General features: G+C 39.3%; 1 non-coding gene and 1 pseudogene across 1 annotated transcript; one reads left to right on the top strand and one right to left on the bottom strand.

The window, feature by feature from the left end:
• Positions 1-4,206: 4,206 nt before the first annotated feature.
• On the bottom strand, positions 4,207-6,640 carry LOC148915160 (uncharacterized; annotated as a pseudogene).
• A 531-nt stretch (positions 6,641-7,171) lies between these two features.
• Positions 7,172-7,278, top strand: LOC148915159 (small nucleolar RNA R71). Its single transcript, XR_016122393.1, has one exon. It is a non-coding gene; the product is annotated as a small nucleolar RNA R71 (small nucleolar RNA).
• Positions 7,279-12,450: the final 5,172 nt, after the last annotated feature.

The raw sequence follows: 12,450 nt of genomic DNA, 5'->3' as shown, positions 1-12,450 counted from the left end.
GTGGTGTCCAAGGCTTTTCCAAGTGCTTCTCCACACCTAATGCTGCTCTAAGAGCTTCCTCACATCTAGAGTATGACAACTAAAGAGGTGATTTGTGATGAGTTTGGGTGAGTGGTGATGGCAGAGAAAGAGGAAATTCGTAGGAAAATGGAAGGAAGGCTTGTTGGAGCTGTTTTGGTGATTTGGGATTGAATGGAGTGTTTGGGGAAGGATGAGAGTGTTAGAGGATGGCTGAAGTGAATTTTAGGCTGAATGGAGTGACTCCAATTGAATGAGTGTGCATCACTCTATTTATAGAGTGCAAATTCGTGCTCCCGCTTTGGCTGGTGAAGCACACCCATTCCTAGCTGTTCCCATTTGTTTGAGCTGCCCATTAGGTTCCTATGCTGCTGATTTGATGTGTAGCCCATGCCTCTAGGAATGTCAGCTGCCCATGCCTCTTGGAATGTCAGCTGCCCATGCCTTCGAGTTTCCATCTGTCTTGTCAAGACACATGGCTCAACAGACTAGCGGTTGCATTCCTGAGCATGGTGTGCATTTTGATGGGCTCACGGATTGGGGTTGATTTAATCAATTGATACATTTGAGTAGTCCATCTTGAAGTTCAGACTCTCATCTTTCCAAGCACATATTATATGGGCCAATCAAAGTTGGGAGAAAAACGTTGAGGCCGAAATGAGTTGCCAACCCAGTCTGCTCGTTTTTGCACCATTTTGCATCTTTTCTCATCCAAAGGCACCATTGCTACCTAAGGCTCAAAGAACTGAATGATAAACAGAAAATGGATTAAAAGCACACGTTTGACTCAATAACATAACCAAATCATAAGTTAGAAGGGTACAAAATGATATGCAATTGTGAACTGATCAAATACCCCCAGACCTAGATTTTGCTAGTCCTCGAGCAAAACAAAAGAAAACAAAGTTAAAAACAAAACAAGAAGTTTAACTAAACCACTTCTGCGGGCAACTCGATTGCATTGAGCATATGCAACAAGCCTTTAAACCTCTAGGCATCCCTAGTAGGAGGAGTTGTGTCTCTTGAGGGTTTAATAGAAACGATACCCACAAACGCTTTACTGACTCTACAAAACAAAAGGTTAGAAAACTAACTTTGAAAACGACTAATGAAAATGAAAGAAAACTTTAATCATACCTCCAACACCAGAGAGTTGCCAAGATAGATGATCGATAAGTGTGTAAAGTGGAAGCTATAGCTCAAAGGCACACGGCTTCAAAGTAAACATACTCAAATCTTGAAGGAAGAACATGCTTCAACTCTAATTCTCACATATAGCACTCAATCACTCAGAACTTATGGTTTTATTTTCTCAAACAAGCATAAGTGAGTATATGAAATAGAAGTAGGATATTTGGTTAGATCTCATGAAGGGAATCAAATACTAAGAATAGAGATACACACATACATACAGCACCTATGAATACATCCTCAAAGATCAGCTAGGTCTTTCACAAGGTTGTAATGAATGGCTAAGGTTAGGGGAAATGGAAGAGTTGGAAAGAACACAATTAACTTAAGAACATACCAAGGTTGCATTCTTCATTGATCTGCAAGGTATCATTGATTTAGAATGATATGGCTGCAACTTCATAGCATCATCTGGCATAGACCTTATATTTCACATTTAGATCAAATCAAACACTTTCTCCAAACACTTTCTCTTTATCTTTCTTATTTACTGACTTGATCTACTTCTTCTTTAACTTCATTGCACGATTGACATCAATTTACATTTAGGCATGTGGCAGCAACTTCCTTGCTTCAAACTTTATCTTGGCACACCTTGGTATATTTCTAAGCTATAGGGTATGGCTATAATAGGTTAAATATCTCATATTGAGATACAAGGTTAGGGGAATTATGAGGGTGATAGAAGAAAAAGGCTAAAGTGTTTGGCTGCAAGAGAGTGATGGAACACACGAATAGGTAGGGTGAAAAGAAAGCCTGAGAGAATGGTTATACACACATAGCCTAGCATCACTTCAATGAGTTCATTCATGAATGAGAGCACGCACCTTTGATATCTGCAAAGAGAATCATCCTTAGTATTCAATCAAAATGGAACAATGAGATCATTTAGAGTGAATTGAAGAAAATAAGTAGAGATGAGGAATAGAAACACTTTAAACCCTCTCAAGAATGCAATTAGGCTCGAAATAGCTCACTAGTGTAGTCTCCACTATTTTCCTTCAAGAATCTGAGCATGGTACCTTAGCCACCAGAATTCTAAGAGCAAAAGCTTTGTGAAGTGTAAAATTTCTGATATGAAAATCTCAATGGCAGCTCCATAGCATTGATTGTATGAAATTCAAAAAAATAAAAAAAAATAGTGACAAGCGGACGAAAATTGTAAACACAAATGAACAAAAATTGAAAACCTCCCCCCCAGGACTGAATTGAACATTGTCCTCAATGTTAAAGCATAACAAAGATGAGTGAGAACATGTAAATAATAAGGGGAAAGTTTAAGACTAAGGATTAGAGAAACTCCCTCTTGATGCGATTAGGTCGACCGCTACCAAGCACCTTATTCTTCAACACATGGGTTGCCTCCCAAGAAGCGCCTTAGTTAATGTCTTGGTAAGACATTATGCGATTAGCGAACTTGATTGTACGAATAGAAGATGATCCACCACATGACCAGTTTGAATTCCAACTGACACTTCCTCATAGAATGGCTTTAAACGTTGTCCATTTACTTTGAAAGTCGAGCCATCTTTAGGGTTTTGAATCTCCATAGCTCCATAGGGAGAAACATTGACCACGGTGCATGGGCCAAGCCACCTAGACTTCAATTTTCCTGGAAAGAGACGCAAACGTGAGTTAAACAAAAGAACTGACATACCTTTGGTGAACTCTTTCTGTTGAATGTTCCTGTCATGGTAACTCTTGGTTCGTTCTTTGTAAAGCCTTGCATTCTCATAGGACTCATGTCTAATTTCTTCCAATTCATTGAGCTGAAACTTTCTGACATGGCCGGCCTTGTCGAGATCAAAATTCAACTTCTTGATGGCCTAAAAAGCATTGTGTTCAAGCTCCATTGGCAAGTGATAGGCTTTCGCAAACACAAGACGATAAGGGCTCATTCCGATGGGAGTCTTATATGCAGATCCTATAAGCCCATAATGCATCATTGAGCTTGGCAGCCCAATCTTTCCTTGTACTATTCACCACCTTCTCTAGGATGTGCTTAATTTCTCTGTTGCTTATTTCTACTTGACCAGAAGTTTGAGGATGATATGGTGTAGTGACTCGGTGGGTGATGTTGTACTTCTTCATGAGTGCTTTAAATGGCTTGTTGCAGAAGTGGCTGCCTCCATCACTAATGACAGCCCTTGGAGTACCAAACCTTGTGAAAATATTGTCCTCAGGAACTTCAGGCACCACCTTATGATCATTGGTTTTGGTGGCTATGGCTTCCACCCATTTAGACACATAATCAACAGCAACAAGTATGTAGGTATATCTAAAGGAAGATGGGAATGGTCCCATGAAATCAATACCCCATACATCGAAGAGTTCCACAAAGAGTATGTTCTTCAATGGCATTTCGTTCTTGCGGCTTATGTTTCCCATCCTTTGACACCTATCACACTTAACACAAAAATTAAATGCATCATTGAATAGAGTAGGCCAAAAGAAACCTGATTGCAGGTAATTAACAAAATAATTAACAAAATCAGCATACCATGGCTCTTTGACTTGGGCAACAAATAGTTGTTCATCTGGGAAAGTCTCATTCAAGGGTAGTACAGCTTCTCCTTGATTTTCAACCACAATTCTGCTCAAATGGTCAGCCACCACATTTTCACATCCCTTATTGTCTCGAATCTCCAAATCGAACTCTTGCAGCAAGAGAATCCATCGATCAAGCGTGGTTTGGCGTCCTTCTTAGTGAGCACCTAAGAGCAGCATGGTCAGAATAAACAATTACTTTAGAACCAACAAGGTAAGAACGAAATTTTTCTAAAGCAAAAACCACAGCAAGCAATTCCTTCTCTGTTGTGGAGTAATTGAGTTAGGCATCATTCAAGGTCCGGCTCGCATAATGAATCACATGGGGAAGCTTGTTCTTCTTTTGACCTAGAACTGCACCAATAGCAAAGTCAGAGGCATCACACATTATTTCAAATGGTAAAGACCAATCTGGAGCTATGATAATAGGGGCTGAAGTTAGCTCTTTCTTCAAGGTCGTAAAAGCTTCCATGCAAGTTTCGTCAAACTCAAAAACAGCATCCTTAGCAAGGAGATTACACAATGGTCTTGAAATGCTTGAAATTTTTTGATGAATCTTCTATAGAATCCGGCATGGCCCAGAAAGCTTCTAACTCTTTTAACAGAGGAAGGGGTGGTAGATTTGAGATGATATTTATCTTGGCTTTGTCCACTTCAATTCCCTTGCTTGAAACAACATGGCCTAGCACAATTCCTTGTCTTACCATGAAGTGACACTTCTCCCAATTCAAAATCAGATTTGTTTCCTGACATCTTTTAAGCACTAGAGACAAATGGTGAAGACAATCATCAAAAGATGAACCAAAAACTGAAAAATCATCCATAAATACCTCCATGAATCGTTCCACCATATCAGAAAAGATTGCCATTATGCATCTTTGGAATGTTGCTAGAGCATTGCACAAACCAAATGGCATCCTTCTATAAGCAAATGTACAGAATGGGCATGTGAACGTGGTTTTCTCCTGGTCTTCCTGAGCAATGAGAATTTGATTATAACTGAAAATCCATCAAGAAAACAGTAGTAAGCATGGCGATAAACGGTCAAGCATTTGATCAATGAAAGGCAAGGGAAAATGATCTTTTCTTATGGATGTGTTCAACTTCCTGTAATCAATGCAAACTCTCTAACCGGTGATAGTTCGTGTTGGAACTAGCTTATTCTTCTCATTCTTTACAATGGTGATTCCGGACTTCTTTGGAACAATTTGCACAGGACTCACCCACTTAGAATCTGAAATTGGGTAGATGATTCCCACATCAAGTAGCTTTAAAACTTCAGCCCTAACCACCTCTTTCATGTTGGGATTTAGCCTTCTTTGTGCATCACGAGATGGTTTGCTGTCTTCTTCCATTAAAATTCGGTGCATGCACATGCTTAGACTAATTCCTTTGATGTCTGCTATGGTCCATCCAAGGGCTGTTTTATGCTCTTTCAAAACTTCAATTAAGCTGTCCTCTTCATGTGAGGTGAGACCTGCAGCAATTGTAACAGGGAGAGTTTCATTAGCACCCAAATAAGTATGTTTAAGATGATTGGGTAGAGGTTTAAGTTCTAGCTTTGGTAGGGTAATAATGGATGGCTCCAATTTTGTGGAGGATGGTCCAAGAGGCTCGAGTGGTGGCCTAAAGGATGGTGGGTATGGCTGAAACACTTCTAAGGCAGCCATCACTTCTTGGAACTCTGATTCATAGAGATCTTCCTCTTCTTGTGTTAGGACCGCTTCTAGAGCATCATTAGACTTTTTCTGCACAATTTTAGAAGCAACCTCATGACCCACAACATCAATTGAAAAACAAGTATCAAGAGTGATAGAAGGTTGAGAGAGAGCATCAAACACTTTAAATTCAACAGTTTCACCCAAAATAGTCATGAAGAGGGTGCCATCTTTCACTTTGATGATTGTGTGCAGTGGTTATGAATGGTCGCCCGAGGAGAATGGGATCAACTCGGTCTCCATATGGGTTATCCTCCATATCCATCACTACAAAATCAGCTGGAAGAATGAGTGTATTAACTTGAACTAAAATATCTTCTACAATACCTTTTGGATATTTGATAGAATGATCAGCTAGTTCAAGACGAATTGAGGTTTTCTTTATCCCTTCTAAGCCAAGCTCCCGATAAACCAATATGGCATTACATTGATGCTTGCTCCCAAGTCCAACATGGCTCTTCCAACCGTCTTATCTCCGATGTTAATGGGAATGTCAAAGCTGCCAGGATCTTCTAGTTTTGGTGGAAGCTTCCTTTGCAACACAATACTCACATTCTTGTTGAGCTTTACTTCTTCACTTGGAGCAAAATTGAGCTTGTGAGTCATCAAGTGCTTGATGAACTTTCCATATGCAGGAATCTGTTTAACAACATCAAGCAAGGGCAAATTGATATTAACTTTACTCAAAATATCATAAATCTCTTTAAAAGCCTTATCTTGATTTGCCTTCTTCAAACGGCCTGGAAATGGAATTGGTGGAATATATGGAGGAGGTGGGATGTATCTATCTTGATGAAGATGCGATGGCACAAATTTGTCATCTCTTTTATGCAATTGAAATGGATTGGGTTCTGAGAATCGATTTGGCCTTAGGAGCAGATTGGGACTTTGGGTTGTTCTCCATCCATAGTGTGGTTTCCTCTTCATCTTCATCTTCTACAACCACAACATCATTTGATAGATCAGAACCAACTTTGTTATCAACAATCTTACCTGATCCGAGCACATGAACGGCCTTGGCTTCTTGGTTTTGGATTGATCAACTGCTTGGCTTGGCCATTTCTAGGTTCTCTTTGAGCTATTTGAGCTATCTGGCCTAATTGGACTTCCAACTTGGAGATGGCAGCTTGTGTAGTTGACTGGAAATTGGATTGGTTGATTGCCATTTGCTTCACTACATCCTCCAATGATGATGATTGTTGTGGCCTTTGGAGTGAAGGATTCACTTGATTCTGTGTATTCCTCCATGAAAAGTTTGGATGATTCCTCCAACCTGGATTATAACTTTGAGAATATGGATAATTTATTGGACCGCGGTTATAGGAATTCACCAACTTAGCTTGCTCTTGCACAAATTCTGGATATGCAGCCCCAAGGGGACAAGAAATGGTAGGATGATCATGAGTTTCACAGATGCTACACATTTCCTTTGAAGGGTTTCTTGAGTTCAATGCAAGGAGGGCATCTAGCTTTTGTTCCAATTTGGAAATCTGCACACTGGAAGAATCATTAGAACCACCAACAATACGTTTACCTCTTGTATCGGTGTGTTGGGTCTCCATTGCTATCTCCTCAAAGAGTTCATATGTTTCTTCAGAGTCTTAGTCTTATAAGAACCACCTGCAAAATTAGTGACAATATTATGGCTAGAGGGGGTTAGTCCTTTATAAAACATACGCATCTGAAGCTTCAATGGAATCCCATGATGAGGACATTGATTGAGCAGCCCATTGAATCTCTCCCATGCTTCACAAAACGACTCATCATCTTGTTGTGCAAATAGTAAGATCTTGTCCCTAAGCATGTCGGTTTTTTGCGTGGAGAAGTATTTCTCCAAGAACTTCTTTTGAATGGCTCCCCAAGTCGTGAGTGAACCAGGCTTCAAAGAATTCAACCAATATTTTGCCTTATCTTTCAAAGTGTAAGGAAACACTCTCATTCGAAGTTGATCTTCCGTCATACCTGTCAAGGGAAAAGAGCTTACAGCATTAAAAATATCCTTTATATGGGTTAATGGATCTTCATTAGGTAAACCACAAAAGGAAGGCAACATATTAAGATGAGAAGATTTAAGCTCATAGTTTCGAAAGCTGCAGTAGGCAGCAAGATGCTTGAAAGGGATGCTGGAATTGTTGGGATATCAAGGTCTCCCATGAACTCATTGGCAGCCATCTCTTCTTCTTCTTGGTCTGAACTTGATTCCGTATTTGAAGGTGAAGAACCTGGGACGTCAGTGTGGATCACCCGGTTTGGTTGCAAAGATGGTCCTGTATTCAAAGATCTCGAACGTTGGAATGAAGACCTCACTTGCTCAAGTAAGGGATTTCTAGACATAAACTACCAAACAGAAAATAACTTGAGTTAATTAGTACTACTAAAAGAATAGGGTAACCTTGGGCACATAACCAGGGAAGAACTTTCATTCAATCCCAACAGCGCCAAAATTTGTTGTAAAATGTTAACTCGCAATTATGTACGGGCCAATTAGTAATATAGCAAGACAAGTACGAGGTCGTACCCACGAGGACTGAGAAGTTAAAATTAGTTATGTACTTAGATTACCAAATTCAAGAAAGTAGGAGGTTAAGTCTAAAATAGAATTTAAAGCAAGAGTGATTGTAATTGTTGAATAAATGAGGCAAAATGAAATTTCAAACAAAAGCAAAGTGAGAAAATGTAACAAAGAGTGTTTTTGTGGGCTGAAAAACAGATTGGGAGACTAGGGCATTCGATTCACCATAATAGTTCAATTTTAGGTTATAAGGAGTCAAGTGACAAGTCTAATTCGGATTCAAAGATTGATTCTAGCTAAAGTATGATTAGGCCATGGTGTCTGGTCCTAACCTTGTGTTCCTAATTCCCTAACTTGATCATTTGTTGTCTAACCTAAATTAAGCGTTAGGAACTCATTAAGCATAAAAGAACAATTTAAACAACCAAGCATGTATCTAATCCCTGTTGTCGAATGTCCATACATACTTTTCTTATTCATAGTTCAATTCGAATCAAAGCATGATGTCTACTCTCGATTCAAAACAAGATAGCTAATATACAAGTTCTAATGGTGATCAATCATCCAAACAAGCATATTAACTAATAAGCATAATGAATAAGAACATGAATCATGAATCAAACTTGAAACTCAAAACTTCAACTTATAAACCCAGAATATTCATGTTAGGTTATATCGAAGTCCTAGTTATGAATTTAGCTACTCATAATGGAAATGAAACTTAAACAGAAATGAGAAAACATAATGAATGTAATAAGAGTGGAAAAACCCATTTATGAAGTTACTTGTGGTGTCTAAGGCTTCTCCAAGTGCTTCTCCACACCTAATGCTGCTCCAAGAGCTTCCTCACATCTAGAGTATGACAACTGAAGAGGTGATTTGGGATGAGTTTGGGTGAGTGGTGATGGCAGAGAAAGAGGAAATTCATAGGTAAATTGTAACAACCCAAACCTAAAATTAATATTTAATTATTAATTTATTGGAGAAAAAGACTAAAATGCCCTTAGAATATTTTATTGAGAAAAATGTTGACTTTTTGACCGAGAAAGAATTTGACCGTTTCACTTACACCGTTGCGTAGAGCTCGACGAAACGAGTCCGTAGACACGTATTAGGCTCGAATAGGAATTTTAACGAAGAAAATACGCACAAAATACGCTCAAGGGCAAAATGGTAATTTTGGGAAATCATGATTTTTTGAAAAACCTCGCTTCTCTCTCTCACGTCGCGATCTCCCCCTGCTTCATCCGATCGGTCCCTTCCTCCCAGCCACCGCCACAGCCACCCCGACCCATCGGACTGGACCAGAACCACCGGCGTCACTCGCCGACCTAGCCGATCATCTTCCGCCTTTGCCACCTCGAACCGTCCGGAAAAACCATGGTTTCACCGGTTTTGACAGAATTGCCAGCGATTCTCCTCCTCCGGCCACCAATTGGTCGTGTGAGGTATGAATTTCTAGCTATTTTTCATGATCTAGCTGATGGTTGAGTAGGATTTGAGGAATTTCTAGCGTGGGTTGGTTAGTTTCAACCTAGGGTTCGCCGATTTTGAGATCACGGTTTCAGCCACTTCCTGCCACTTTTTGGGGTAGGTCCAAGAACAAAAGTGGTTCCAAATAGGGTGTTTTACCTAGGATAGGAGTCTTGAGCCGAGTTGTTGAGTTTTTCGCGAGGCGTTATCGCTGAGCACCACGCGCCGCCGCGTGTGTGGCAGCGTGTGGGCAATAGGGTGGGGACCACAGCATTAGTCCTAGAATGATCTTCTAGTCCTCACGAGCGGGCCGGATTCGCAGAACTTAATTCGGATATCGCTTGAACCCGAACGGATCTCGCCTAGTATGCGATTTCCGGGTTCAACACGTTTGAACCATTGGATCGTAGTTAATTCCAAGTATGTTAATCTAGGAATTTCTAGGATCGTATAGTATTTGACGTATCGTAAAACGAGTCCCGGATGCTCCGTAAATGTCAGCCCTAGAGTAGGTTTTACGGTTAAGTAAACGAGTTACAAAATAACGAACCATTGCGAGTCAAGAACAGAGGAGAGAACTACGTGTGGCTTGATCCTCGATGAAGGGTCGTAGGCAGCCTATAGTTACGAGCGCAGCCACGAGTTAGGCCCCGTAGTTTGTGTTAGCGTTTGTCATTTTGGTCATTTATGACCCACATCCTGAGTTTGATTTTAAAGTTTCATTCGAATTCCAAAGTAGAATTGGATTAGGTCGTTTCATAAATGGAAGGAAGGCTTGTTGGAGCTGTTTTGGTGATTTGGGACTGAATGGAGTGTTTGGGGAAGGATGAGAGTGTTAGAGGATGGCTGAAGTGAATTTTAGACTGAATGGAGTGACTCCACTTGAATGAGTGTGCATCACTCTATTCAGAGTGCAAATTCGTGCTCCCCCTTTGGTGGTGAAGCACACCCATTCCTAACTTGTTCCCATTTGTCCGAGCTGCCCATTAGGTTCCCATGCTGCTGATTTGATGTGTAGCCCATGCCTCATCCTAATGTCAGCTGCCCATGCCTCTTGGAATGTCACTGCCCATGCCTCGAGTTTCCATGTTGTCTTGTCGACATGGCTCAACAATACTTGATTGCATTCTCGAGCATGGTGTGCATTTTGATGGGCTCACGGATTGGGGTTGACTTAATCAATTGATACATTTGAGTAGTCCATCTTGAAGTTCAGACTCTCATCTTTCCAAGCACATATTATATGGGCCAATCAAAGTTGGGAGAAAGACGTTAAGGCCGAAATGAGTTGCCAACCCAGTCTACTCGGTTTTGCACCATTTTGCATCTTTTCTCATCCAAAGGCATCATTGCTACCTAAGGCTCAAAGAACTGAATGATAAACAGAAAATGGATTAAAAGCACACGTTTGACTCAATAACATAACCAAATCATAAGTTAGAATGGTACAAAATGATATGCAATTGTGAACTGATCAGAGTGCTGCTATTTCCACCCTCTTGTTCTATTTTTCCACCCGCCTTATCTTCCCACCCACCATGTAAATTTGAAAGAACACGAACTTATCTTTCCACCCACCATTATTCCTAAAATATCATTTAATTATTAATTTTAGTAAATTCTCTTTGCTAATTATTAGTATTTTTTAAAAACCATTAATTGTATTTTCATATTTTCCATTACAATTAAAAAATTCTTCAATTAGCCCACCCCTGCTTAAGTCTCTCCCTCCTCCTCGCGACCCAAACCTCGCTTCCTTAAAAAAAATATAAACCCTCAAACAAATAGAACTCATTGTACCCATTGTATTTTGATTCCCATGATCATGAATGGTTCCTTTGCTTCTCTCTCTCTGATATTCAAATAAACTATTAATTTTATCTTATTTTCAATTATTTCTCTCACTAAGGAATTTCTTCTTGTCTTTTGAGTTCTGACGCCTAGATATGGTTGAAGGTTCTATTATTTTTGGAAAAAGGAAGTATATTAGGTCTGATTTGAAAACAAATTAGCCAAGTAGAAAAAACTAAAGATTCTAAATTCTAGTCCGGAATGAAAAGATAAGAGATTAGATTTCAATATGGCATGAAACTAGACAATAAAAATGGATATTTGAGTTTCAGAGTTTGGGTGGGTTCTGTTCATCCTTTATGAAGAAAGAAGCGGGACATTAGGTTCCCTTTGTTTTATTTTCCCCAAGTAAAAGTGGCAATCCCTTAGATTTAATTTTAATGATGTGTCAAGCTTATATTAATAAATAGATAGAGTTCTAAATTTGTTCTTAAAAGTCATTTTGTAAAGGGATAAATTTGTTTTTAAAATTTTGAAAATAAAGTGGGTGGAAAAATAAGACAGATGGGTAGAAATAACAGCACTCTTTAAAAATTATTTGATAATATAAGATGTTTATATTGCGAAAGTTTGAACTTTAATTATTGATCATGTTGGTTTATGCCTGATTGGTGATCCAATTTGGCAATATAATCATCTATTCCGCACGGATGCGATCTTATTTGTTAAACATAAAAGAGGATGACAAGTGGGGTTAGCTCAAATATGAAGAAACAGAATTAAACACAACGTACTATTCACGATTTGAAGATTTGTTAGGGATTGGTCCTTTCAATTAGTTAGCTACTACCTATTAGTCAAATAAAATATTTGGTAAATAAAGATTGTGGTTGATAAAGGGGTGTGGGCCAGAGACATTGTTTGAAAACATAATTGGTTCGCCTTACGTGGCTATGTCTCAGAAATATCAACATAATTAAGATAAGAAAATAGGTACCAGCTATAAATGTTGCCTTAGGGTGATCCATATCTTCTTAGTTAGGACTATCTTCTTTTGGTCGATGGGTCCATATCTATCATAATGGAAAAGTGTTTTTTTGCCTAAAATCAATATTTTCGGGTTCGAAACTCCTAATCCTAGATACTAGTGTGTATGTGTAAATCCCCCTCCCTTCCTATCTTTGATCACAAAGAAAAAAG

The sequence above is a fragment of the Prunus mume genome, linkage group LG7 (genome assembly GCF_029339155.1).
Source record: "Prunus mume cultivar Tortuosa linkage group LG7, ASM2933915v1, whole genome shotgun sequence".
Lineage (NCBI taxonomy): Eukaryota > Viridiplantae > Streptophyta > Magnoliopsida > Rosales > Rosaceae > Prunus > Prunus mume.
The sequence above is the reverse complement of the archived record's forward strand: the minus strand, read 5'-3'. Positions and strand labels throughout refer to the sequence as shown.